The sequence below is a fragment of the Danio rerio genome, chromosome 4, assembly GCF_049306965.1.
Source record: "Danio rerio strain Tuebingen ecotype United States chromosome 4, GRCz12tu, whole genome shotgun sequence".
NCBI lineage: Eukaryota > Metazoa > Chordata > Actinopteri > Cypriniformes > Danionidae > Danio > Danio rerio.
Window position 1 is genome coordinate 31,827,988 of NC_133179.1, and position 22,170 is coordinate 31,850,157.

At 50.7% G+C, this 22,170-nt stretch overlaps 36 non-coding genes across 36 annotated transcripts; 21 read left to right on the plus strand and 15 right to left on the minus strand.

The window, feature by feature from the left end:
* The first annotated feature begins 251 nt into the window (after positions 1-251).
* On the plus strand, positions 252-323 carry trnag-ucc (transfer RNA glycine (anticodon UCC)). The gene has a single exon. It is a non-coding gene; the product is annotated as a tRNA-Gly (tRNA).
* An 87-nt stretch (positions 324-410) lies between these two features.
* Positions 411-482, minus strand: trnad-guc (transfer RNA aspartic acid (anticodon GUC)). The gene has a single exon. It is a non-coding gene; the product is annotated as a tRNA-Asp (tRNA).
* An 850-nt stretch (positions 483-1,332) lies between these two features.
* trnag-ucc (transfer RNA glycine (anticodon UCC)) lies at positions 1,333-1,404 on the plus strand. The gene has a single exon. It is a non-coding gene; the product is annotated as a tRNA-Gly (tRNA).
* An 87-nt stretch (positions 1,405-1,491) lies between these two features.
* On the minus strand, positions 1,492-1,563 carry trnad-guc (transfer RNA aspartic acid (anticodon GUC)). The gene has a single exon. It is a non-coding gene; the product is annotated as a tRNA-Asp (tRNA).
* Positions 1,564-2,412: 849 nt separating this feature from the next.
* Positions 2,413-2,484, plus strand: trnag-ucc (transfer RNA glycine (anticodon UCC)). The gene has a single exon. It is a non-coding gene; the product is annotated as a tRNA-Gly (tRNA).
* Positions 2,485-3,493: 1,009 nt separating this feature from the next.
* Positions 3,494-3,565, plus strand: trnag-ucc (transfer RNA glycine (anticodon UCC)). The gene has a single exon. It is a non-coding gene; the product is annotated as a tRNA-Gly (tRNA).
* Positions 3,566-3,652: 87 nt separating this feature from the next.
* trnad-guc (transfer RNA aspartic acid (anticodon GUC)) lies at positions 3,653-3,724 on the minus strand. The gene has a single exon. It is a non-coding gene; the product is annotated as a tRNA-Asp (tRNA).
* Positions 3,725-4,574: 850 nt separating this feature from the next.
* On the plus strand, positions 4,575-4,646 carry trnag-ucc (transfer RNA glycine (anticodon UCC)). Its single transcript has one exon. It is a non-coding gene; the product is annotated as a tRNA-Gly (tRNA).
* Positions 4,647-4,733: 87 nt separating this feature from the next.
* trnad-guc (transfer RNA aspartic acid (anticodon GUC)) lies at positions 4,734-4,805 on the minus strand. Its single transcript has one exon. It is a non-coding gene; the product is annotated as a tRNA-Asp (tRNA).
* Positions 4,806-5,653: 848 nt separating this feature from the next.
* trnag-ucc (transfer RNA glycine (anticodon UCC)) lies at positions 5,654-5,725 on the plus strand. Its single transcript has one exon. It is a non-coding gene; the product is annotated as a tRNA-Gly (tRNA).
* Positions 5,726-5,812: 87 nt separating this feature from the next.
* trnad-guc (transfer RNA aspartic acid (anticodon GUC)) lies at positions 5,813-5,884 on the minus strand. Its single transcript has one exon. It is a non-coding gene; the product is annotated as a tRNA-Asp (tRNA).
* An 851-nt stretch (positions 5,885-6,735) lies between these two features.
* Positions 6,736-6,807, plus strand: trnag-ucc (transfer RNA glycine (anticodon UCC)). Its single transcript has one exon. It is a non-coding gene; the product is annotated as a tRNA-Gly (tRNA).
* An 87-nt stretch (positions 6,808-6,894) lies between these two features.
* trnad-guc (transfer RNA aspartic acid (anticodon GUC)) lies at positions 6,895-6,966 on the minus strand. The gene has a single exon. It is a non-coding gene; the product is annotated as a tRNA-Asp (tRNA).
* Positions 6,967-7,814: 848 nt separating this feature from the next.
* On the plus strand, positions 7,815-7,886 carry trnag-ucc (transfer RNA glycine (anticodon UCC)). Its single transcript has one exon. It is a non-coding gene; the product is annotated as a tRNA-Gly (tRNA).
* Positions 7,887-7,973: 87 nt separating this feature from the next.
* Positions 7,974-8,045, minus strand: trnad-guc (transfer RNA aspartic acid (anticodon GUC)). Its single transcript has one exon. It is a non-coding gene; the product is annotated as a tRNA-Asp (tRNA).
* An 850-nt stretch (positions 8,046-8,895) lies between these two features.
* Positions 8,896-8,967, plus strand: trnag-ucc (transfer RNA glycine (anticodon UCC)). Its single transcript has one exon. It is a non-coding gene; the product is annotated as a tRNA-Gly (tRNA).
* An 87-nt stretch (positions 8,968-9,054) lies between these two features.
* trnad-guc (transfer RNA aspartic acid (anticodon GUC)) lies at positions 9,055-9,126 on the minus strand. The gene has a single exon. It is a non-coding gene; the product is annotated as a tRNA-Asp (tRNA).
* Positions 9,127-9,976: 850 nt separating this feature from the next.
* Positions 9,977-10,048, plus strand: trnag-ucc (transfer RNA glycine (anticodon UCC)). The gene has a single exon. It is a non-coding gene; the product is annotated as a tRNA-Gly (tRNA).
* A 1,011-nt stretch (positions 10,049-11,059) lies between these two features.
* Positions 11,060-11,131, plus strand: trnag-ucc (transfer RNA glycine (anticodon UCC)). Its single transcript has one exon. It is a non-coding gene; the product is annotated as a tRNA-Gly (tRNA).
* An 87-nt stretch (positions 11,132-11,218) lies between these two features.
* On the minus strand, positions 11,219-11,290 carry trnad-guc (transfer RNA aspartic acid (anticodon GUC)). The gene has a single exon. It is a non-coding gene; the product is annotated as a tRNA-Asp (tRNA).
* An 851-nt stretch (positions 11,291-12,141) lies between these two features.
* Positions 12,142-12,213, plus strand: trnag-ucc (transfer RNA glycine (anticodon UCC)). Its single transcript has one exon. It is a non-coding gene; the product is annotated as a tRNA-Gly (tRNA).
* An 87-nt stretch (positions 12,214-12,300) lies between these two features.
* Positions 12,301-12,372, minus strand: trnad-guc (transfer RNA aspartic acid (anticodon GUC)). The gene has a single exon. It is a non-coding gene; the product is annotated as a tRNA-Asp (tRNA).
* An 850-nt stretch (positions 12,373-13,222) lies between these two features.
* Positions 13,223-13,294, plus strand: trnag-ucc (transfer RNA glycine (anticodon UCC)). Its single transcript has one exon. It is a non-coding gene; the product is annotated as a tRNA-Gly (tRNA).
* A 1,009-nt stretch (positions 13,295-14,303) lies between these two features.
* Positions 14,304-14,375, plus strand: trnag-ucc (transfer RNA glycine (anticodon UCC)). The gene has a single exon. It is a non-coding gene; the product is annotated as a tRNA-Gly (tRNA).
* Positions 14,376-15,384: 1,009 nt separating this feature from the next.
* On the plus strand, positions 15,385-15,456 carry trnag-ucc (transfer RNA glycine (anticodon UCC)). The gene has a single exon. It is a non-coding gene; the product is annotated as a tRNA-Gly (tRNA).
* Positions 15,457-16,466: 1,010 nt separating this feature from the next.
* Positions 16,467-16,538, plus strand: trnag-ucc (transfer RNA glycine (anticodon UCC)). Its single transcript has one exon. It is a non-coding gene; the product is annotated as a tRNA-Gly (tRNA).
* An 87-nt stretch (positions 16,539-16,625) lies between these two features.
* On the minus strand, positions 16,626-16,697 carry trnad-guc (transfer RNA aspartic acid (anticodon GUC)). Its single transcript has one exon. It is a non-coding gene; the product is annotated as a tRNA-Asp (tRNA).
* Positions 16,698-17,547: 850 nt separating this feature from the next.
* On the plus strand, positions 17,548-17,619 carry trnag-ucc (transfer RNA glycine (anticodon UCC)). Its single transcript has one exon. It is a non-coding gene; the product is annotated as a tRNA-Gly (tRNA).
* An 87-nt stretch (positions 17,620-17,706) lies between these two features.
* trnad-guc (transfer RNA aspartic acid (anticodon GUC)) lies at positions 17,707-17,778 on the minus strand. Its single transcript has one exon. It is a non-coding gene; the product is annotated as a tRNA-Asp (tRNA).
* An 849-nt stretch (positions 17,779-18,627) lies between these two features.
* trnag-ucc (transfer RNA glycine (anticodon UCC)) lies at positions 18,628-18,699 on the plus strand. The gene has a single exon. It is a non-coding gene; the product is annotated as a tRNA-Gly (tRNA).
* An 87-nt stretch (positions 18,700-18,786) lies between these two features.
* On the minus strand, positions 18,787-18,858 carry trnad-guc (transfer RNA aspartic acid (anticodon GUC)). The gene has a single exon. It is a non-coding gene; the product is annotated as a tRNA-Asp (tRNA).
* An 850-nt stretch (positions 18,859-19,708) lies between these two features.
* trnag-ucc (transfer RNA glycine (anticodon UCC)) lies at positions 19,709-19,780 on the plus strand. The gene has a single exon. It is a non-coding gene; the product is annotated as a tRNA-Gly (tRNA).
* Positions 19,781-20,786: 1,006 nt separating this feature from the next.
* trnag-ucc (transfer RNA glycine (anticodon UCC)) lies at positions 20,787-20,858 on the plus strand. The gene has a single exon. It is a non-coding gene; the product is annotated as a tRNA-Gly (tRNA).
* Positions 20,859-20,945: 87 nt separating this feature from the next.
* trnad-guc (transfer RNA aspartic acid (anticodon GUC)) lies at positions 20,946-21,017 on the minus strand. The gene has a single exon. It is a non-coding gene; the product is annotated as a tRNA-Asp (tRNA).
* An 850-nt stretch (positions 21,018-21,867) lies between these two features.
* On the plus strand, positions 21,868-21,939 carry trnag-ucc (transfer RNA glycine (anticodon UCC)). Its single transcript has one exon. It is a non-coding gene; the product is annotated as a tRNA-Gly (tRNA).
* An 87-nt stretch (positions 21,940-22,026) lies between these two features.
* trnad-guc (transfer RNA aspartic acid (anticodon GUC)) lies at positions 22,027-22,098 on the minus strand. The gene has a single exon. It is a non-coding gene; the product is annotated as a tRNA-Asp (tRNA).
* Positions 22,099-22,170: the final 72 nt, after the last annotated feature.

Here is a 22,170-nt window from a genome sequence, read left to right on the forward strand (position 1 = left end):
GGTAACATAGTGGTGAGCACAGCTGGCTTCCAAGCAGATTCCCAGCCAATGTGTTCCTTTTGGCTTCCGTTATGCTACATGGCCGGGCGGCACTCTTGTGAGGATGTCCCTGTGACATGTGGGTAGATCGGTGCATTTTGCGAAGGTTAGGATCCCTATGCCGAACATGTTTCGGTGCCGAACCCGGACAAAGAGGGATCCTTGGTTGAAGGCAGTCCTTTTTGAGTTCTTCTGGCAAAAGCTGCCCGCAAGCGTTGGTGGTATAGTGGTGAGCATAGCTGCCTTCCAAGCAGTTGACCCGGGTTCGATTCCCGGCCAACGCATTTTCCTTTGGCTGCTGTATACGTCACGTCGGCTGATGACGCGCTTGTTAAAGGCAACCAACCGAAAAGTAAAAGGCAGACAAGGGCCTCCCCGTCGGGGAATCGAACCCCGGTCTTCCGCGTGACAGGCGGAGATACTGTCCACTATACTAACGAGGAGCTGCGGAGCTAAGGTGCCCGCTCCTGCGCCACGCAGATCAGCCACGTAATCCGGTCCTAGCAGCATTGTCTGCAGCGCTGCCACTAAAGACCTTGGCAGACAGCAAGAGGAGGGCTGAAAACTGGGCTTGGACAGCTTTTTCTTCATTAATACTCCTTGCTTCTTTCTCAGTCTTGCACTGGTCATCAGCAGTAACTTGAACAGTGCATCACACAGGAGAACGTGATTAGCATGTTTTGCAGCAAACAAAGCACGCCATTCATTCTTACACACAGCCCAGCTTTTACTCCACAAAATGTCAGCTTGCCCTTTCACGAGCTGCATGCAGTCAACCCTTGCAATGACATTCAAACCGGGGGAGCTCATTACAGTGAACACTGGCTGACAGAAGATGAGAACTCCACCACTGCAGAGTGAAATTATCCACCTCTGTTGTTTTTTGGTGAGCTTGTGCCGTCGAACGATTTATCCAACCTCAACGTCGGAAAAAGATGGGATCCATACTTGACATTTTTGTTTTTCGCCCCCCACACAAAGAAACTCCTTGCTTGAAAGCTTTCATTTTCTACACTTCTGTGAGAGGATGTCCACAAGCGTTGGTAACATAGTGGTGAGCACAGCTGGCTTCCTAGCAGATTCCCAGCCAATGTGTTCCTTTTGGCTTCCGTTATGCTACATGGCCGGGCGGCACTCTTGTGAGGATGTCCCTGTGACATGTGGGTAGATCGGTGCATTTTGCGAAGGTTAGGATCCCTATGCCGAACATGTTTCGGTGCCGAACCCGGACAAAGAGGGATCCTTGGTTGAAGGCAGTCCTTTTTGAGTTCTTCTGGCAAAAGCTGCCCGCAAGCGTTGGTGGTATAGTGGTGAGCATAGCTGCCTTCCAAGCAGTTGACCCGGGTTCGATTCCCGGCCAACGCATTTTCCTTTGGCTGCTGTATACGTCACGTCGGCCGATGACGCGCTTGTTAAAGGCAACCAACCGAAAAGTAAAAGGCAGACATGGGCCTCCCCGTCGGGGAATCGAACCCCGGTCTTCCGCGTGACAGGCGGAGATACTGTCCACTATACTAACGAGGAGCTCAGAGCTAAGGTGCCCGCTCCTGCCCCACGCAGATCAGCCACGTAATCCGGTCCTAGCAGCATTGTCTGCAGCGCTGCCACTAAAGACCTTGGCAGACAGCAAGAGGAGGGCTGAAAACTGGGCTTGGACAGCTTTTTCTTCATTAATACTCCTTGCTTCTTTCTCAGTCTTGCACTGGTCATCAGCAGTAACTTGAACAGTGCATCACACAGGAGAACGTGATTAGCATGTTTTGCAGCACACAAAGCACGCCATTCATTCTTACACACAGCCCAGCTTTTACTCCACAAAATGTCAGCTTGCCCTTTCACGAGCTGCATGCAGTCAACCCTTGCAATGACATTCAAACCGGGGGAGCTCATTACAGTGAACACTGGCTGACAGAAGATGAGAACTCCACCACTGCAGAGTGAAATTATCCACCTCTGTTGTTTTTTGGTGAGCTTGTGCCGTCGAACGATTTATCCAACCTCAACGTCGGAAAAAGATGGGATCCATACTTGACATTTTTGTTTTTCGCCCCCCACACAAAGAAACTCCTTGCTTGAAAGCTTTCATTTTCTACACTTCTGTGAGAGGATGTCCACAAGCGTTGGTAACATAGTGGTGAGCACAGCTGGCTTCCAAGCAGATTCCCAGCCAATGTGTTCCTTTTGGCTTCCGTTATGCTACATGGCCGGGCGGCACTCTTGTGAGGATGTCCCTGTGACATGTGGGTAGATCGGTGCATTTTGCGAAGGTTAGGATCCCTATGCCGAACATGTTTCGGTGCCGAACCCGGACAAAGAGGGATCCTTGGTTGAAGGCAGTCCTTTTTGAGTTCTTCTGGCAAAAGCTGCCCGCAAGCGTTGGTGGTATAGTGGTGAGCATAGCTGCCTTCCAAGCAGTTGACCCGGGTTCGATTCCCGGCTAACGCATTTTCCTTTGGCTGCTGTATACGTCACGTCGGCCGATGACGCGCTTGTTAAAGGCAACCAACCGAAAAGTAAAAGGCAGACAAGGGCCTCCCCGTCGGGGAATCGAACCCCGGTCTTCCGCGTGACAGGCGGAGATACTGTCCACTATACTAACTAGGAGCTGCGGAGCTAAGGTGCCCGCTCCTGCCCCACGCAGATCAGCCACGTAATCCGGTCCTAGCAGCATTGTCTGCAGCGCTGCCACTAAAGACCTTGGCAGACAGCAAGAGGAGGGCTGAAAACTGGGCTTGGACAGCTTTTTCTTCATTAATACTCCTTGCTTCTTTCTCAGTCTTGCACTGGTCATCAGCAGTAACTTGAACAGTGCATCACACAGGAGAACGTGATTAGCATGTTTTGCAGCAAACAAAGCACGCCTTTCATTCTTACACACAGCCCAGCTTTTACTCCACAAAATGTCAGCTTGCCCTTTCACGAGCTGCATGCAGTCAACCCTTGCAATGACATTCAAACCGGGGGAGCTCATTACAGTGAACACTGGCTGACAGAAGATGAGAACTCCACCACTGCAGAGTGAAATTATCCACCTCTGTTGTTTTTTGGTGAGCTTGTGCCGTCGAACGATTTATCCAACCTCAACGTCGGAAAAAGATGGGATCCATACTTGACATTTTTGTTTTTCGCCCCCCACACAAAGAAACTCCTTGCTTGAAAGCTTTCATTTTCTACACTTCTGTGAGAGGATGTCCACAAGCGTTGGTAACATAGTGGTGAGCACAGCTGGCTTCCAAGCAGATTCCCAGCCAATGTGTTCCTTTTGGCTTCCGTTATGCTACATGGCCGGGCGGCACTCTTGTGAGGATGTCCCTGTGACATGTGGGTAGATCGGTGCATTTTGCGAAGGTTAGGATCCCTATGCCGAACATGTTTCGGTGCCGAACCCGGACAAAGAGGGATCCTTGGTTGAAGGCAGTCCTTTTTGAGTTCTTCTGGCAAAAGCTGCCTGCAAGCGTTGGTGGTATAGTGGTGAGCATAGCTGCCTTCCAAGCAGTTGACCCGGGTTCGATTCCCGGCCAACGCATTTTCCTTTGGCTGCTGTATACGTCACGTCGGCCGATGACGCGCTTGTTAAAGGCAACCAACCGAAAAGTAAAAGGTAGACAAGGGCCTCCCCGTCAGGGAATCGAACCCCGGTCTTCCGCGTGACAGGCGGAGATACTGTCCACTATACTAACGAGGAGCTGCGGAGCTAAGTTGCCCGCTCCTGCCCCACGCAGATCAGCCACGTAATCCGGTCCTAGCAGCATTGTCTGCAGCGCTGCCACTAAAGACCTTGGCAGACAGCAAGAGGAGGGCTGAAAACTGGGCTTGGACAGCTTTTTCTTCATTAATACTCCTTGCTTCTTTCTCAGTCTTGCACTGGTCATCAGCAGTAACTTGAACAGTGCATCACACAGGAGAACGTGATTAGCATGTTTTGCAGCAAACAAAGCACGCCATTCATTCTTACACACAGCCCAGCTTTTACTCCACAAAATGTCAGCTTGCCCTTTCACGAGCTGCATCCAGTCAACCCTTGCAATGACATTCAAACCGGGGGAGCTCATTACAGTGAACACTGGCTGACAGAAGATGAGAACTCCACCACTGCAGAGTGAAATTATCCACCTCTGTTGTTTTTTGGTGAGCTTGTGCCGTCGAACGATTTATCCAACCTCAACGTCGGAAAAAGATGGGATCCATACTTGACATTTTTGTTTTTCGCCCCCCACACAAAGAAACTCCTTGCTTGAAAGCTTTCATTTTCTACACTTCTGTGAGAGGATGTCCACAAGCGTTGGTAACATAGTGGTGAGCACAGCTGGCTTCCAAGCAGATTCCCAGCCAATGTGTTCCTTTTGGCTTCCGTTATGCTACATGGCCGGGCGGCACTCTTGTGAAGATGTCCCTGTGACATGTGGGTAGATCGGTGCATTTTGCGAAGGTTAGGATCCCTATGCCGAACATGTTTCGGTGCCGAACCCGGACAAAGAGGGATCCTTGGTTGAAGGCAGTCCTTTTTGAGTTCTTCTGGCAAAAGCTGCCCGCAAGCGTTGGTGGTATAGTGGTGAGCATAGCTGCCTTCCAAGCAGTTGACCCGGGTTCGATTCCCGGCCAACGCATTTTCCTTTGGCTGCTGTATACGTCACGTCGGCCGATGACGCGCTTGTTAAAGGCAACCAACCGAAAAGTAAAAGGCAGACAAGGGCCTCCCCGTCGGGGAATCGAACCCCGGTCTTCCGCGTGACAGGCGGAGATACTGTCCACTATACTAACGAGGAGCTGCGGAGCTAAGGTGCCCGCTCCTGCCCCACGCAGATCAGCCACGTAATCCGGTCCTAGCAGCATTGTCTGCAGCGCTGCCACTAAAGACCTTGGCAGACAGCAAGAGGAGGGCTGAAAACTGGGCTTGGACAGCTTTTTCTTCATTAATACTCCTTGCTTCTTTCTCAGTCTTGCACTGGTCATCAGCAGTAACTTGAACAGTGCATCACACAGGAGAACGTGATTAGCATGTTTTGCAGCAAACAAAGCACGCCATTCATTCTTACACACAGCCCAGCTTTTACTCCACAAAATGTCAGCTTGCCCTTTCACGAGCTGCATCCAGTCAACCCTTGCAATGACATTCAAACCGGGGGAGCTCATTACAGAGAACACTGGCTGACAGAAGATGAGAACTCCACCACTGCAGAGTGAAATTATCCACCTCTGTTGTTTTTTGGTGAGCTTGTGCCGTCGAACGATTTATCCAACCTCAACGTCGGAAAAAGATGGGATCCATACTTGACATTTTTGTTTTTCGCCCCCCACACAAAGAAACTCCTTGCTTGAAAGCTTTCATTTTCTACACTTCTGTGAGAGGATGTCCACAAGCGTTGGTAACATAGTGGTGAGCACAGCTGGCTTCCAAGCAGATTCCCAGCCAATGTGTTCCTTTTGGCTTCCGTTATGCTACATGGCCGGGCGGCACTCTTGTGAAGATGTCCGTGACATGTGGGTAGATCGGTGCATTTTGCGAAGGTTAGGATCCCTATGCCGAACATGTTTCGGTGCCGAACCCGGACAAAGAGGGATCCTTGATTGAAGGCAGTCCTTTTTGAGTTCTTCTGGCAAAAGCTACCCGCAAGCGTTGGTGGTATAGTGGTGAGCATAGCTGCCTTCCAAGCAGTTGACCCGGGTTCGATTCCCGGCCAACGCATTTTCCTTTGGCTGCTGTATACGTCACGTCGGCCGACGACGCGCCTGTTAAAGGCAACCAACCGAAAAGTAAAAGGCAGACAAGAGCCTCCCCGTCGGGGAATCGAACCCCGGTCTTCCGCGTGACAGGCGGAGATACTGTCCACTATACTAACGAGGAGCTGCGGAGCTAAGGTGCCCGCTCCTGCCCCAAGCAGATCAGCCACGTAATCCGGTCCTAGCAGCATTGTCTGCAGCGCTGCCACTAAAGACCTTGGCAGACAGCAAGAGGAGGGCTGAAAACTGGGCTTGGACAGCTTTTTCTTCATTAATACTCCTTGCTTCTTTCTCAGTCTTGCACTGGTCATCAGCAGTAACTTGAACAGTGCATCACACAGGAGAACGTGATTAGCATGTTTTGCAGCAAACAAAGCACGCCATTCATTCTTACACACAGCCCAGCTTTTACTCCACAAAATGTCAGCTTGCCCTTTCACGAGCTGCATCCAGTCAACCCTTGGAATGACATTCAAACCGGGGGAGCTCATTACAGTGAACACTGGCTGACAGAAGATGAGAACTCCACCACTGCAGAGTGAAATTATCCACCTCTGTTGTTTTTTGGTGAGCTTGTGCCGTCGAACGATTTATCCAACCTCAACGTCGGAAAAAGATGGGATCCATACTTGACATTTTTGTTTTTCGCCCCCCACACAAAGAAACTCCTTGCTTGAAAGCTTTCATTTTCTACACTTCTGTGAGAGGATGTCCACAAGCGTTGGTAACATAGTGGTGAGCACAGCTGGCTTCCAAGCAGATTCCCAGCCAATGTGTTCCTTTTGGCTTCCGTTATGCTACATGGCCGGGCGGCACTCTTGTGAAGATGTCCCTGTGACATGTGGGTAGATCGGTGCATTTTGCGAAGGTTAGGATTCCTATGCCGAACATGTTTCGGTGCCGAACCCGGACAAAGAGGGATCCTTGGTTGAAGGCAGTCCTTTTTGAGTTCTTCTGGCAAAAGCTGCCCGCAAAGCGTTGGTGGTATAGTGGTGAGCATAGCTGCCTTCCAAGCAGTTGACCCGGGTTCGATTCCCGGCCAACGCATTTTCCTTTGACTGCTGTATACGTCACGTCGGCCGATGACGCGCTTGTTAAAGGCAACCAACCGAAAAGTAAAAGGCAGACAAGGGCCTCCCCGTCGGGGAATCGAACCCCGGTCTTCCGCGTGACAGGCGGAGATACTGTCCACTATACTAACGAGGAGCTGCAGAAAAGGTGCCCGCTCCTGCCCCACGCAGATCAGCCACGTAATCCGGTCCTAGCAGCATTGTCTGCAGCGCTGCCACTAAAGACCTTGGCAGACAGCAAGAGGAGGGCTGAAAACTGGGCTTGGACAGCTTTTTCTTCATTAATACTCCTTGCTTCTTTCTCAGTCTTGCACTGGTCATCAGCAGTAACTTGAACAGTGCATCACACAGGAGAACGTGATTAGCATGTTTTGCAGCAAACAAAGCACGCCATTCATTCTTACACACAGCCCAGCTTTTACTCCACAAAATGTCAGCTTGCCCTTTCACGAGCTGCATCCAGTCAACCCTTGCAATGACATTCAAACCGGGGGAGCTCATTACAGTGAACACTGGCTGACAGAAGATGAGAACTCCACCACTGCAGAGTGAAATTATCCACCTCTGTTGTTTTTTGGTGAGCTTGTGCCGTCGAACGATTTATCCAACCTCAACGTCGGAAAAAGATGGGATCCATACTTGACATTTTTGTTTTTCGCCCCCCACACAAAGAAACTCCTTGCTTGAAAGCTTTCATTTTCTACACTTCTGTGAGAGGATGTCCACAAGCGTTGGTAACATAGTGGTGAGCACAGCTGGCTTCCAAGCAGATTTCCAGCCAATGTGTTCCTTTTGGCTTCCGTTATGCTACATGGCCGGGCGGCACTCTTGTGAAGATGTCCCTGTGACATGTGGGTAGATCGGTGCATTTTGCGAAGGTTAGGATCCCTATGCCGAACATGTTTCGGTGCCGAACCCGGACAAAGAGGGATCCTTGGTTGAAGGCAGTCCTTTTTGAGTTCTTCTGGCAAAAGCTGCCCGGAAGCGTTGGTGGTATAGTGGTGAGCATAGCTGCCTTCCAAGCAGTTGACCCGGGTTCGATTCCCGGCCAACGCATTTTCCTTTGGCTGCTGTATACGTCACGTCGGCCGATGACGCTCTTGTTAAAGGCAACCAACCGAAAAGTAAAAGGCAGACAAGGGCCTCCCCGTCAGGGAATCGAACCCCGGTCTTCCGCGTGACAGGCGGAGATACTGTCCACTATACTAACGAGGAGCTGCGGAGCTAAGGTGCCCGCTCCTGCCCCACGCAGATCAGCCATGTAATCCGGTCCTAGCAGCATTGTCTGCAGCGCTGCCACTAAAGACCTTGGCAGACAGCAAGAGGAGGGCTGAAAACTGGGCTTGGACAGCTTTTTCTTCATTAATACTCCTTGCTTCTTTCTCAGTCTTGCACTGGTCATCAGCAGTAACTTGAACAGTGCATCACACAGGAGAACGTGATTAGCATGTTTTGCAGCAAACAAAGCACGCCATTCATTCTTACACACAGCCCAGCTTTTACTCCACAAAATGTCAGCTTGCCCTTTCACGAGCTGCATCCAGTCAACCCTTGGAATGACATTCAAACCGGGGGAGCTCATTACAGTGAACACTGGCTGACAGAAGATGAGAACTCCACCACTGCAGAGTGAAATTATCCACTTCTGTTGTTTTTTGGTGAGCTTGTGCCGTCGAACGATTTATCCAACCTCAACGTCGGAAAAAGATGGGATCCATACTTGACATTTTTGTGTTTCGCCCCCCACACAAAGAAACTCCTTGCTTGAAAGCTTTCATTTTCTACACTTCTGTGAGAGGATGTCCACAAGCGTTGGTAACATAGTGGTGAGCACAGCTGGCTTCCAAGCAGATTCCCAGCCAATGTGTTCCTTTTGGCTTCCGTTATGCTACATGGCCGGGCGGCACTCTTGTGAGGATGTCCCTGTGACATGTGGGTAGATCGGTGCATTTTGCGAAGGTTAGGATCCCTATGCCGAACATGTTTCGGTGCCGAACCCGGACAAAGAGGGATCCTTGGTTGAAGGCAGTCCTTTTTGAGTTCTTCTGGCAAAAGCTGCCCGCAAGCGTTGGTGGTATAGTGGTGAGCATAGCTGCCTTCCAAGCAGTTGACCCGGGTTCGATTCCCGGCCAACGCATTTTCCTTTGGCTGCTGTATACGTCACGTCGGCCGATGACGCTCTTGTTAAAGGCAACCAACCGAAAAGTAAAAGGCAGACAAGGGCCTCCCCATCAGGGAATCGAACCCCGGTCTTCCGCGTGACAGGCGGAGATACTGTCCACTATACTAACGAGGAGCTGCGGAGCTAAGGTGCCCGCTCCTGCCCCACGCAGATCAGCCATGTAATCCGGTCCTAGCAGCATTGTCTGCAGCGCTGCCACTAAAGACCTTGGCAGACAGCAAGAGGAGGGCTGAAAACTGGGCTTGGACAGCTTTTTCTTCATTAATACTCCTTGCTTCTTTCTCAGTCTTGCACTGGTCATCAGCAGTAACTTGAACAGTGCATCACACAGGAGAACGTGATTAGCATGTTTTGCAGCAAACAAAGCACGCCATTCATTCTTACACACAGCCCAGCTTTTACTCCACAAAATGTCAGCTTGCCCTTTCACGAGCTGCATCCAGTCAACCCTTGCAATGACATTCAAACCGGGGGAGCTCATTACAGTGAACACTGGCTGACAGAAGATGAGAACTCCACCACTGCAGAGTGAAATTATCCACTTCTGTTGTTTTTTGGTGAGCTTGTGCCGTCGAACGATTTATCCAACCTCAACGTCGGAAAAAGATGGGATCCATACTTGACATTTTTGTGTTTCGCCCCCCACACAAAGAAACTCCTTGCTTGAAAGCTTTCATTTTCTACACTTCTGTGAGAGGATGTCCACAAGCGTTGGTAACATAGTGGTGAGCACAGCTGGCTTCCAAGCAGATTCCCAGCCAATGTGTTCCTTTTGGCTTCCGTTATGCTACATGGCCGGGCGGCACTCTTGTGAGGATGTCCCTGTGACATGTGGGTAGATCGGTGCATTTTGCGAAGGTTAGGATCCCTATGCCGAACATGTTTCGGTGCCGAACCCGGACAAAGAGGGATCCTTGGTTGAAGGCAGTCCTTTTTGAGTTCTTCTGGCAAAAGCTGCCCGCAAGCGTTGGTGGTATAGTGGTGAGCATAGCTGCCTTCCAAGCAGTTGACCCGGGTTCGATTCCCGGCCAACGCATTTTCCTTTGGCTGCTGTATACGTCACGTCGGCCGATGACGCGCTTGTTAAAGGCAACCAACCGAAAAGTAAAAGGCAGACAAGGGCCTCCCCGTCGGGGAATCGAATCCCCGGTATTCCGCGTGACAGGCGGAGATACTGTCCACTATACTAACGAGGAGCTGCGGAGCTAAGGTGCCCGCTCCTGCCCCACGCAGATCAGCCACGTAATCCGGTCCTAGCAGCATTGTCTGCAGCGCTGCCACTAAAGACCTTGGCAGACAGCAAGAGGAGGGCTGAAAACTGGGCTTGGACAGCTTTTTCTTCATTAATACTCCTTGCTTCTTTCTCAGTCTTGCACTGGTCATCAGCAGTAACTTGAACAGTGCATCACACAGGAGAACGTGATTAGCATGTTTTGCAGCAAACAAAGCACGCCATTCATTCTTACACACAGCCCAGCTTTTACTCCACAAAATGTCAGCTTGCCCTTTCACGAGCTGCATCCAGTCAACCCTTGCAATGACATTCAAACCGGGGGAGCTCATTACAGTGAACACTGGCTGACAGAAGATGAGAACTCCACCACTGCAGAGTGAAATTATCCACCTCTGTTGTTTTTTGGTGAGCTTGTGCCGTCGAACGATTTATCCAACCTCAACGTCGGAAAAAGATGGGATCCATACTTGACATTTTTGTTTTTCGCCCCCCACACAAAGAAACTCCTTGCTTGAAAGCTTTCATTTTCTACACTTCTGTGAGAGGATGTCCACAAGCGTTGGTAACATAGTGGTGAGCACAGCTGGCTTCCAAGCAGATTCCCAGCCAATGTGTTCCTTTTGGCTTCCGTTATGCTACATGGCCGGGCGGCACTCTTGTGAAGATGTCCCTGTGACATGTGGGTAGATCGGTGCATTTTGCGAAGGTTAGGATTCCTATGCCGAACATGTTTCGGTGCCGAACCCGGACAAAGAGGGATCCTTGGTTGAAGGCAGTCCTTTTTGAGTTCTTCTGGCAAAAGCTGCCCGCAAAGCGTTGGTGGTATAGTGGTGAGCATAGCTGCCTTCCAAGCAGTTGACCCGGGTTCGATTCCCGCCCAACGCATTTTCCTTTGGCTGCTGTATACGTCACGTCGGCCGATGACGCGCTTGTTAAAGGCAACCAACCGAAAAGTAAAAGGCAGACAAGGGCCTCCCCGTCGGGGAATCAAACCCCGGTCTTCCGCGTGACAGGCGGAGATACTGTCCACTATACTAACGAGGAGCTGCGGAGCTAAGGTGCCCGCTCCTGCCCCACGCAGATCAGCCACGTAATCCGGTCCTAGCAGCATTGTCTGCAGCGCTGCCACTAAAGACCTTGGCAGACAGCAAGAGGAGGGCTGAAAACTGGGCTTGGACAGCTTTTTCTTCATTAATACTCCTTGCTTCTTTCTCAGTCTTGCACTGGTCATCAGCAGTAACTTGAACAGTGCATCACACAGGAGAACGTGATTAGCATGTTTTGCAGCAAACAAAGCACGCCATTCATTCTTACACACAGCCCAGCTTTTACTCCACAAAATGTCAGCTTGCCCTTTCACGAGCTGCATCCAGTCAACCCTTGGAATGACATTCAAACCGGGGGAGCTCATTACAGTGAACACTGGCTGACAGAAGATGAGAACTCCACCACTGCAGAGTGAAATTATCCACCTCTGTTGTTTTTTGGTGAGCTTGTGCCGTCGAACGATTTATCCAACCTCAACGTCGGAAAAAGATGGGATCCATACTTGACATTTTTGTTTTTCGCCCCCCACACAAAGAAACTCCTTGCATGAAAGCTATCATTATCTACACTTCTGTGAGAGGATGTCCACAAGCGTTGGTAACATAGTGGTGAGCACAGCTGGCTTCCAAGCAGATTCCCAGCCAATGTGTTCCTTTTGGCTTCCGTTATGCTACATGGCCGGGCGGCACTCTTGTGAAGATGTCCCTGTGACATGTGGGTAGATCGGTGCATTTTGCGAAGGTTAGGATTCCTATGCCGAACATGTTTCGGTGCCGAACCCGGACAAAGAGGGATCCTTGGTTGAAGGCAGTCCTTTTTGAGTTCTTCTGGCAAAAGCTGCCCGCAAAGCGTTGGTGGTATAGTGGTGAGCATAGCTGCCTTCCAAGCAGTTGACCCGGGTTCGATTCCCGGCCAACGCATTTTCCTTTGGCTGCTGTATACGTCACGTCGGCCGATGACGCGGTTGTTAAAGGCAACCAACCGAAAAGTAAAAGGCAGACAAGGGCCTCCCCGTCGGGGAATCGAACCCCGGTCTTCCGCGTGACAGGCGGAGATACTGTCCACTATACTAACGAGGAGCTGCGGAGCTAAGGTGCCCGCTCCTGCCCCACGCAGATCAGCCACGTAATCCGGTCCTAGCAGCATTGTCTGCAGCGCTGCCACTAAAGACCTTGGCAGACAGCAAGAGGAGGGCTGAAAACTGGGCTTGGACAGCTTTTTCTTCATTAATACTCCTTGCTTCTTTCTCAGTCTTGCACTGGTCATCAGCAGTAACTTGAACAGTGCATCACACAGGAGAACGTGATTAGCATGTTTTGCAGCAAACAAAGCACGCCATTCATTCTTACACACAGCCCAGCTTTTACTCCACAAAATGTCAGCTTGCCCTTTCACGAGCTGCATCCAGTCAACCCTTGGAATGACATTCAAACCGGGGGAGCTCATTACAGTGAACACTGGCTGACAGAAGATGAGAACTCCACCACTGCAGAGTGAAATTATCCACCTCTGTTGTTTTTTGGTGAGCTTGTGCCGTCGAACGATTTATCCAACCTCAACGTCGGAAAAAGATGGGATCCATACTTGACATTTTTGTTTTTCGCCCCCCACACAAAGAAACTCCTTGCTTGAAAGCTTTCATTTTCTACACTTCTGTGAGAGGATGTCCACAAGCGTTGGTAACATAGTGGTGAGCACAGCTGGCTTCCAAGCAGATTCCCAGCCAATGTGTTCCTTTTGGCTTCCGTTATGCTACATGGCCGGGCGGCACTCTTGTGAGGATGTCCCTGTGACATGTGGGTAGATCGGTGCATTTTGCGAAGGTTAGGATCCCTATGCCGAACATGTTTCGGTGCCGAACCCGGACAAAGAGGGATCCTTGGTTGAAGGCAGTCCTTTTTGAGTTCTTCTGGCAAAAGCTGCCCGCAAGCGTTGGTGGTATAGTGGTGAGCATAGCTGCCTTCCAAGCAGTTGACCCGGGTTCGATTCCCGGCCAACGCATTTTCCTTTGGCTGCTGTATACGTCACGTCGGCCGATGACGCACTTGTTAAAGGCAACCAACCGAAAAGTAAAAGGCAGACAAGGGCCTCCCCGTCGGGGAATCGAAACCCGGTCTTCCGCGTGACAGGCGGAGATACTGTCCACTATACTAACGAGGAGCTGCGGAGCTAAGGTGCCCGCTCCTGCGCCACGCAGATCAGCCACGTAATCCGGTCCTAGCAGCATTGTCTGCAGCGCTGCCACTAAAGACCTTGGCAGACAGCAAGAGGAGGGCTGAAAACTGGGCTTGGACAGCTTTTTCTTCATTAATACTCCTTGCTTCTTTCTCAGTCTTGCACTGGTCATCAGCAGTAACTTGAACAGTGCATCACACAGGAGAACGTGATTAGCATGTTTTGCAGCAAACAAAGCACGCCATTCATTCTTACACACAGCCCAGCTTTTACTCCACAAAATGTCAGCTTGCCCTTTCACGAGCTGCATGCAGTCAACCCTTGCAATGACATTCAAACCGGGGGAGCTCATTACAGTGAACACTGGCTGACAGAAGATGAGAACTCCACCACTGCAGAGTGAAATTATCCACCTCTGTTGTTTTTTGGTGAGCTTGTGCCGTCGAACGATTTATCCAACCTCAACGTCGGAAAAAGATGGGATCCATACTTGACATTTTTGTTTTTCGCCCCCCACACAAAGAAACTCCTTGCTTGAAAGCTTTCATTTTCTACACTTCTGTGAGAGGATGTCCACAAGCGTTGGTAACATAGTGGTGAGCACAGCTGGCTTCCTAGCAGATTCCCAGCCAATGTGTTCCTTTTGGCTTCCGTTATGCTACATGGCCGGGCGGCACTCTTGTGAGGATGTCCCTGTGACATGTGGGTAGATCGGTGCATTTTGCGAAGGTTAGGATCCCTATGCCGAACATGTTTCGGTGCCGAACCCGGACAAAGAGGGATCCTTGGTTGAAGGCAGTCCTTTTTGAGTTCTTCTGGCAAAAGCTGCCCGCAAGCGTTGGTGGTATAGTGGTGAGCATAGCTGCCTTCCAAGCAGTTGACCCGGGTTCGATTCCCGGCCAACGCATTTTCCTTTGGCTGCTGTATACGTCACGTCGGCCGATGACGCGCTTGTTAAAGGCAACCAACCGAAAAGTAAAAGGCAGACATGGGCCTCCCCGTCGGAGAATCGAACCCAGGTCTTCCGCGTGACAGGCGGAGATACTGTCCACTATACTAACGAGGAGCTGCGGAGCTACGGTGCCCGCTCCAGCCCCACGCAGATCAGCCACGTAATCCGGTCCTAGCAGCATTGTCTGCAGCGCTGCCACTAAAGACCTTGGCAGACAGCAAGAGGAGGGCTGAAAACTGGGCTTGGACAGCTTTTTCTTCATTAATACTCCTTGCTTCTTTCTCAGTCTTGCACTGGTCATCAGCAGTAACTTGAACAGTGCATCACACAGGAGAACGTAATTAGCATGTTTTGCAGCAAACAAAGCACGCCATTCATTCTTACACACAGCCCAGCTTTTACTCCACAAAATGTCAGCTTGCCCTTTCACGAGCTGCATCCAGTCAACCCTTGCAATGACATTCAAACCGGGGGAGCTCATTACAGTGAACACTGGCTGACAGAAGATGAGAACTCCACCACTGCAGAGTGAAATTATCCACCTCTGTTGTTTTTTGGTGAGCTTGTGCCGTCGAACGATTTATCCAACCTCAACGTCGGAAAAAGATGGGATCCATACTTGACATTTTTGTTTTTCGCCCCCCACACAAAGAAACTCCTTGCTTGAAAGCTTTCATTTTCTACACTTCTGTGAGAGGATGTCCACAAGCGTTGGTAACATAGTGGTGAGCACAGCTGGCTTCCTAGCAGATTCCCAGCCAATGTGTTCCTTTTGGCTTCCGTTATGCTACATGGCCGGGCGGCACTCTTGTGAGGATGTCCCTGTGACATGTGGGTAGATCGGTGCATTTTGCGAAGGTTAGGATCCCTATGCCGAACATGTTTCGGTGCCGAACCCGGACAAAGAGGGATCCTTGGTTGAAGGCAGTCCTTTTTGAGTTCTTCTGGCAAAAGCTGCCCGCAAGCGTTGGTGGTATAGTGGTGAGCATAGCTGCCTTCCAAGCAGTTGACCCGGGTTCGATTCCCGGCCAACGCATTTTCCTTTGGCTGCTGTATACGTCACGTCGGCCGATGACGCGCTTGTTAAAGGCAACCAACCGAAAAGTAAAAGGCAGACATGGGCCTCCCCGTCGGAGAATCGAACCCAGGTCTTCCGCGTGACAGGCGGAGATACTGTCCACTATACTAACGAGGAGCTGCGGAGCTACGGTGCCCGCTCCAGCCCCACGCAGATCAGCCACGTAATCCGGTCCTAGCAGCATTGTCTGCAGCGCTGCCACTAAAGACCTTGGCAGACAGCAAGAGGAGGGCTGAAAACTGGGCTTGGACAGCTTTTTCTTCATTAATACTCCTTGCTTCTTTCTCAGTCTTGCACTGGTCATCAGCAGTAACTTGAACAGTGCATCACACAGGAGAACGTAATTAGCATGTTTTGCAGCAAACAAAGCACGCCATTCATTCTTACACACAGCCCAGCTTTTACTCCACAAAATGTCAGCTTGCCCTTTCACGAGCTGCATCCAGTCAACCCTTGCAATGACATTCAAACCGGGGGGAGCTCATTACAGTGAACACTGGCTGACAGAAGATGAGAACTCCACCACTGCAGAGTGAAATTATCCACCTCTGTTGTTTTTTGGTGAGCTTGTGCCGTCGAACGATTTATCCAACCTCAACGTCGGAAAAAGATGGGATCCATACTTGACATTTTTGTTTTTCGCCCCCCACACAAAGAAACTCCTTGCTTGAAAGCTTTCATTTTCTACACTTCTGTGAGAGGATGTCCACAAGCGTTGGTAACATAGTGGTGAGCACAGCTGGCTTCCAAGCAGATTCCCAGCCAATGTGTTCCTTTTGGCTTCCGTTATGCTACATGGCCGGGCGGCACTCTTGTGAGGATGTCCCTGTGACATGTGGGTAGATCGGTGCATTTTGCGAAGGTTAGGATCCCTATGCCGAACATGTTTCGGTGCCGAACCCGGACAAAGAGGGATCCTTGGTTGAAGGCAGTCCTTTTTGAGTTCTTCTGGCAAAAGCTGCCCGCAAGCGTTGGTGGTATAGTGGTGAGCATAGCTGCCTTCCAAGCAGTTGACCCGGGTTCGATTCCCGGCCAACGCATTTTCCTTTGGCTGCTGTATACGTCACGTCGGCCGATGACGCGCTTGTTAAAGGCAACCAACCGAAAAGTAAAAGGCAGACAAGGGCCTCCCCGTCGGGGAATCGAACCCCGGTCTTCCGCGTGACAGGCGGAGATACTGTCCACTATACTAACGAGGAGCTGCGGAGCTAAGGTGCCCGCTCCTGCGCCACGCAGATCAGCCACGTAATCCGGTCCTAGCAGCATTGTCTGCAGCGCTGCCACTAAAGACCTTGGCAGACAGCAAGAGGAGGGCTGAAAACTGGGCTTGGACAGCTTTTTCTTCATTAATACTCCTTGCTTCTTTCTCAGTCTTGCACTGGTCATCAGCAGTAACTTGAACAGTGCATCACACAGGAGAACGTGATTAGCATGTTTTGCAGCAAACAAAGCACGCCATTCATTCTTACACACAGCCCAGCTTTTACTCCACAAAATGTCAGCTTGCCCTTTCACGAGCTGCATGCAGTCAACCCTTGCAATGACATTCAAACCGGGGGAGCTCATTACAGTGAACACTGGCTGACAGAAGATGAGAACTCCACCACTGCAGAGTGAAATTATCCACCTCTGTTGTTTTTTGGTGAGCTTGTGCCGTCGAACGATTTATCCAACCTCAACGTCGGAAAAAGATGGGATCCATACTTGACATTTTTGTTTTTCGCCCCCCACACAAAGAAACTCCTTGCTTGAAAGCTTTCATTTTCTACACTTCTGTGAGAGGATGTCCACAAGCGTTGGTAACATAGTGGTGAGCACAGCTGGCTTCCTAGCAGATTCCCAGCCAATGTGTTCCTTTTGGCTTCCGTTATGCTACATGGCCGGGCGGCACTCTTGTGAGGATGTCCCTGTGACATGTGGGTAGATCGGTGCATTTTGCGAAGGTTAGGATCCCTATGCCGAACATGTTTCGGTGCCGAACCCGGACAAAGAGGGATCCTTGGTTGAAGGCAGTCCTTTTTGAGTTCTTCTGGCAAAAGCTGCCCGCAAGCGTTGGTGGTATAGTGGTGAGCATAGCTGCCTTCCAAGCAGTTGACCCGGGTTCGATTCCCGGCCAACGCATTTTCCTTTGGCTGCTGTATACGTCACGTCGGCCGATGACGCGCTTGTTAAAGGCAACCAACCGAAAAGTAAAAGGCAGACATGGGCCTCCCCGTCGGGGAATCGAACCCCGGTCTTCCGCGTGACAGGCGGAGATACTGTCCACTATACTAACGAGGAGCTCAGAGCTAAGGTGCCCGCTCCTGCCCCACGCAGATCAGCCACGTAATCCGGTCCTAGCAGCATTGTCTGCAGCGCTGCCACTAAAGACCTTGGCAGACAGCAAGAGGAGGGCTGAAAACTGGGCTTGGACAGCTTTTTCTTCATTAATACTCCTTGCTTCTTTCTCAGTCTTGCACTGGTCATCAGCAGTAACTTGAACAGTGCATCACACAGGAGAACGTGATTAGCATGTTTTGCAGCACACAAAGCACGCCATTCATTCTTACACACAGCCCAGCTTTTACTCCACAAAATGTCAGCTTGCCCTTTCACGAGCTGCATGCAGTCAACCCTTGCAATGACATTCAAACCGGGGGAGCTCATTACAGTGAACACTGGCTGACAGAAGATGAGAACTCCACCACTGCAGAGTGAAATTATCCACCTCTGTTGTTTTTTGGTGAGCTTGTGCCGTCGAACGATTTATCCAACCTCAACGTCGGAAAAAGATGGGATCCATACTTGACATTTTTGTTTTTCGCCCCCCACACAAAGAAACTCCTTGCTTGAAAGCTTTCATTTTCTACACTTCTGTGAGAGGATGTCCACAAGCGTTGGTAACATAGTGGTGAGCACAGCTGGCTTCCAAGCAGATTCCCAGCCAATGTGTTCCTTTTGGCTTCCGTTATGCTACATGGCCGGGCGGCACTCTTGTGAGGATGTCCCTGTGACATGTGGGTAGATCGGTGCATTTTGCGAAGGTTAGGATCCCTATGCCGAACATGTTTCGGTGCCGAACCCGGACAAAGAGGGATCCTTGGTTGAAGGCAGTTCTTTTTGAGTTCTTCTGGCAAAAGCTGCCCGCAAGCGTTGGTGGTATAGTGGTGAGCATAGCTGCCTTCCAAGCAGTTGACCCGGGTTCGATTCCCGGCCAACGCATTTTCCTTTGGCTGCTGTATACGTCACGTCGGCCGATGACGCGCTTGTTAAAGGCAACCAACCGAAAAGTAAAAGGCAGACAAGGGCCTCCCCGTCGGGGAATCGAACCCCGGTCTTCCGCGTGACAGGCGGAGATACTGTCCACTATACTAACGAGGAGCTGCGGAGCTAAGGTGCCCGCTCCTGCCCCACGCAGATCAGCCACGTAATCCGGTCCTAGCAGCATTGTCTGCAGCGCTGCCACTAAAGACCTTGGCAGACAGCAAGAGGAGGGCTGAAAACTGGGCTTGGACAGCTTTTTCTTCATTAATACTCCATGCTTCTTTCTCAGTCTTGCACTGGTCATCAGCAGTAACTTGAACAGTGCATCACACAGGAGAACGTGATTAGCATGTTTTGCAGCAAACAAAGCACGCCATTCATTCTTACACACAGCCCAGCTTTTACTCCACAAAATGTCAGCTTGCCCTTTCACGAGCTGCATCCAGTCAACCATTGCAATGACATTCAAACCGGGGGAGCTCATTACAGTGAACACTGGCTGACAGAAGATGAGAACTCCACCACTGCAGAGTGAAATTATCCACCTCTGTTGTTTTTTGGTGAGCTTGTGCCGTCGAACGATTTATCCAACCTCAACGTCGGAAAAAGATGGGATCCATACTTGACATTTTTGTTTTTCGCCCCCCACACAAAGAAACTCCTTGCTTGAAAGCTTTCATTTTCTACACTTCTGTGAGAGGATGTCCACAAGCGTTGGTAACATAGTGGTGAGCACAGCTGGCTTCCAAGCAGATTCCCAGCCAATGTGTTCCTTTTGGCTTCCGTTATGCTACATGGCCGGGCGGCACTCTTGTGAGGATGTCCCTGTGACATGTGGGTAGATCGGTGCATTTTGCGAAGGTTAGGATCCCTATGCCGAACATGTTTCGGTGCCGAACCCGGACAAAGAGGGATCCTTGGTTGAAGGCAGTCCTTTTTGAGTTCTTCTGGCAAAAGCTGCCCGCAAGCGTTGGTGGTATAGTGGTGAGCATAGCTGCCTTCCAAGCAGTTGACCCGGGTTCGATTCCCGGCCAACGCATTTTCCTTTGGCTGCTGTATACGTCACGTCGGCCGATGACGCGCTTGTTAAAGGCAACCAACCGAAAAGTAAAAGGCAGACAAGGGCCTCCCCGTCGGGGAAAACCCCCGTCTTCCGCGTGACAGGCGGAGATACTGTCCACTATACTAACGAGGAGCTGCGGAGCTAAGGTGCCCGCTCCTGCCCCACGCAGATCAGCCACGTAATCCGGTCCTAGCAGCATTGTCTGCAGCGCTGCCACTAAAGACCTTGGCAGACAGCAAGAGGAGGGCTGAAAACTGGGCTTGGACAGCTTTTGCTTCATTAATACTCCTTGCTTCTTTCTCAGTCTTGCACTGGTCATCAGCAGTAACTTGAACAGTGCATCACACAGGAGAACGTGATTAGCATGTTTTGCAGCAAACAAAGCACGCCATTCATTCTTACACACAGCCCAGCTTTTACTCCACAAAATGTCAGCTTGCCCTTTCACGAGCTGCATCCAGTCAACCCTTGGAATGACATTCAAACCGGGGGAGCTCATTACAGTGAACACTGGCTGACAGAAGATGAGAACTCCACCACTGCAGAGTGAAATTATCCACCTCTGTTGTTTTTTGGTGAGCTTGTGCCGTCGAACGATTTATCCAACCTCAACGTCGGAAAAAGATGGGATCCATACTTGACATTTTTGTTTTTCGCCCCCCACACAAAGAAACTCCTTGCTTGAAAGCTTTCATTTTCTACACTTCTGTGAGAGGATGTCCACAAGCGTTGGTAACATAGTGGTGAGCACAGCTGGCTTCCAAGCAGATTCCCAGCCAATGTGTTCCTTTTGGCTTCCGTTATGCTACATGGCCGGGCGGCACTCTTGTGAGGATGTCCCTGTGACATGTGGGTAGATCGGTGCATTTTGCGAAGGTTAGGATCCCTATGCCGAACATGTTTCGGTGCCGAACCCGGACAAAGAGGGATCCTTGGTTGAAGGCAGTCCTTTTTGAGTTCTTCTGGCAAAAGCTGCCCGCAAGCGTTGGTGGTATAGTGGTGAGCATAGCTGCCTTCCAAGCAGTTGACCCGGGTTCGATTCCCGGCCAACGCATTTTCCTTTGGCTGCTGTATACGTCACGTCGGCCGATGACGCGCTTGTTAAAGGCAACCAACCGAAAAGTAAAAGGCAGACAAGGGCCTCCCCGTCGGGGAATCGAACCCCGGTCTTCCGCGTGACAGGCGGAGATACTGTCCACTATACTAACGAGGAGCTGCGGAGCTAAGGTGCCCGCTCCTGCGCCACGCAGATCAGCCACGTAATCCGGTCCTAGCAGCATTGTCTGCAGCGCTGCCACTAAAGACCTTGGCAGACAGCAAGAGGAGGGCTGAAAACTGGGCTTGGACAGCTTTTTCTTCATTAATACTCCTTGCTTCTTTCTCAGTCTTGCACTGGTCATCAGCAGTAACTTGAACAGTGCATCACACAGGAGAACGTGATTAGCATGTTTTGCAGCAAACAAAGCACGCCATTCATTCTTACACACAGCCCAGCTTTTACTCCACAAAATGTCAGCTTGCCCTTTCACGAGCTGCATCCAGTCAACCATTGCAATGACATTCAAACCGGGGGAGCTCATTACAGTGAACACTGGCTGACAGAAGATGAGAACTCCACCACTGCAGAGTGAAATTATCCACCTCTGTTGTTTTTTGGTGAGCTTGTGCCGTCGAACGATTTATCCAACCTCAACGTCGGAAAAAGATGGGATCCATACTTGACATTTTTGTTTTTCGCCCCCCACACAAAGAAACTCCTTGCTTGAAAGCTTTCATTTTCTACACTTCTGTGAGAGGATGTCCACAAGCGTTGGTAACATAGTGGTGAGCACAGCTGGCTTCCAAGCAGATTCCCAGCCAATGTGTTCCTTTTGGCTTCCGTTATGCTACATGGCCGGGCGGCACTCTTGTGAGGATGTCCCTGTGACATGTGGGTAGATCGGTGCATTTTGCGAAGGTTAGGATCCCTATGCCGAACATGTTTCGGTGCCGAACCCGGACAAAGAGGGATCCTTGGTTGAAGGCAGTCCTTTTTGAGTTCTTCTGGCAAAAGCTGCCCGCAAGCGTTGGTGGTATAGTGGTGAGCATAGCTGCCTTCCAAGCAGTTGACCCGGGTTCGATTCCCGGCCAACGCATTTTCCTTTGGCTGCTGTATACGTCACGTCGGCCGACGACGCGCCTGTTAAAGGCAACCAACCGAAAAGTAAAAGGCAGACAAGAGCCTCCCCGTCGGGGAATCGAACCCCGGTCTTCCGCGTGACAGGCGGAGATACTGTCCACTATACTAACGAGGAGCTGCGGAGCTAAGTGCCCGCTCCTGCCCCATCCAGATCAGCCACGTAATCCGGTCCTAGCAGCATTGTCTG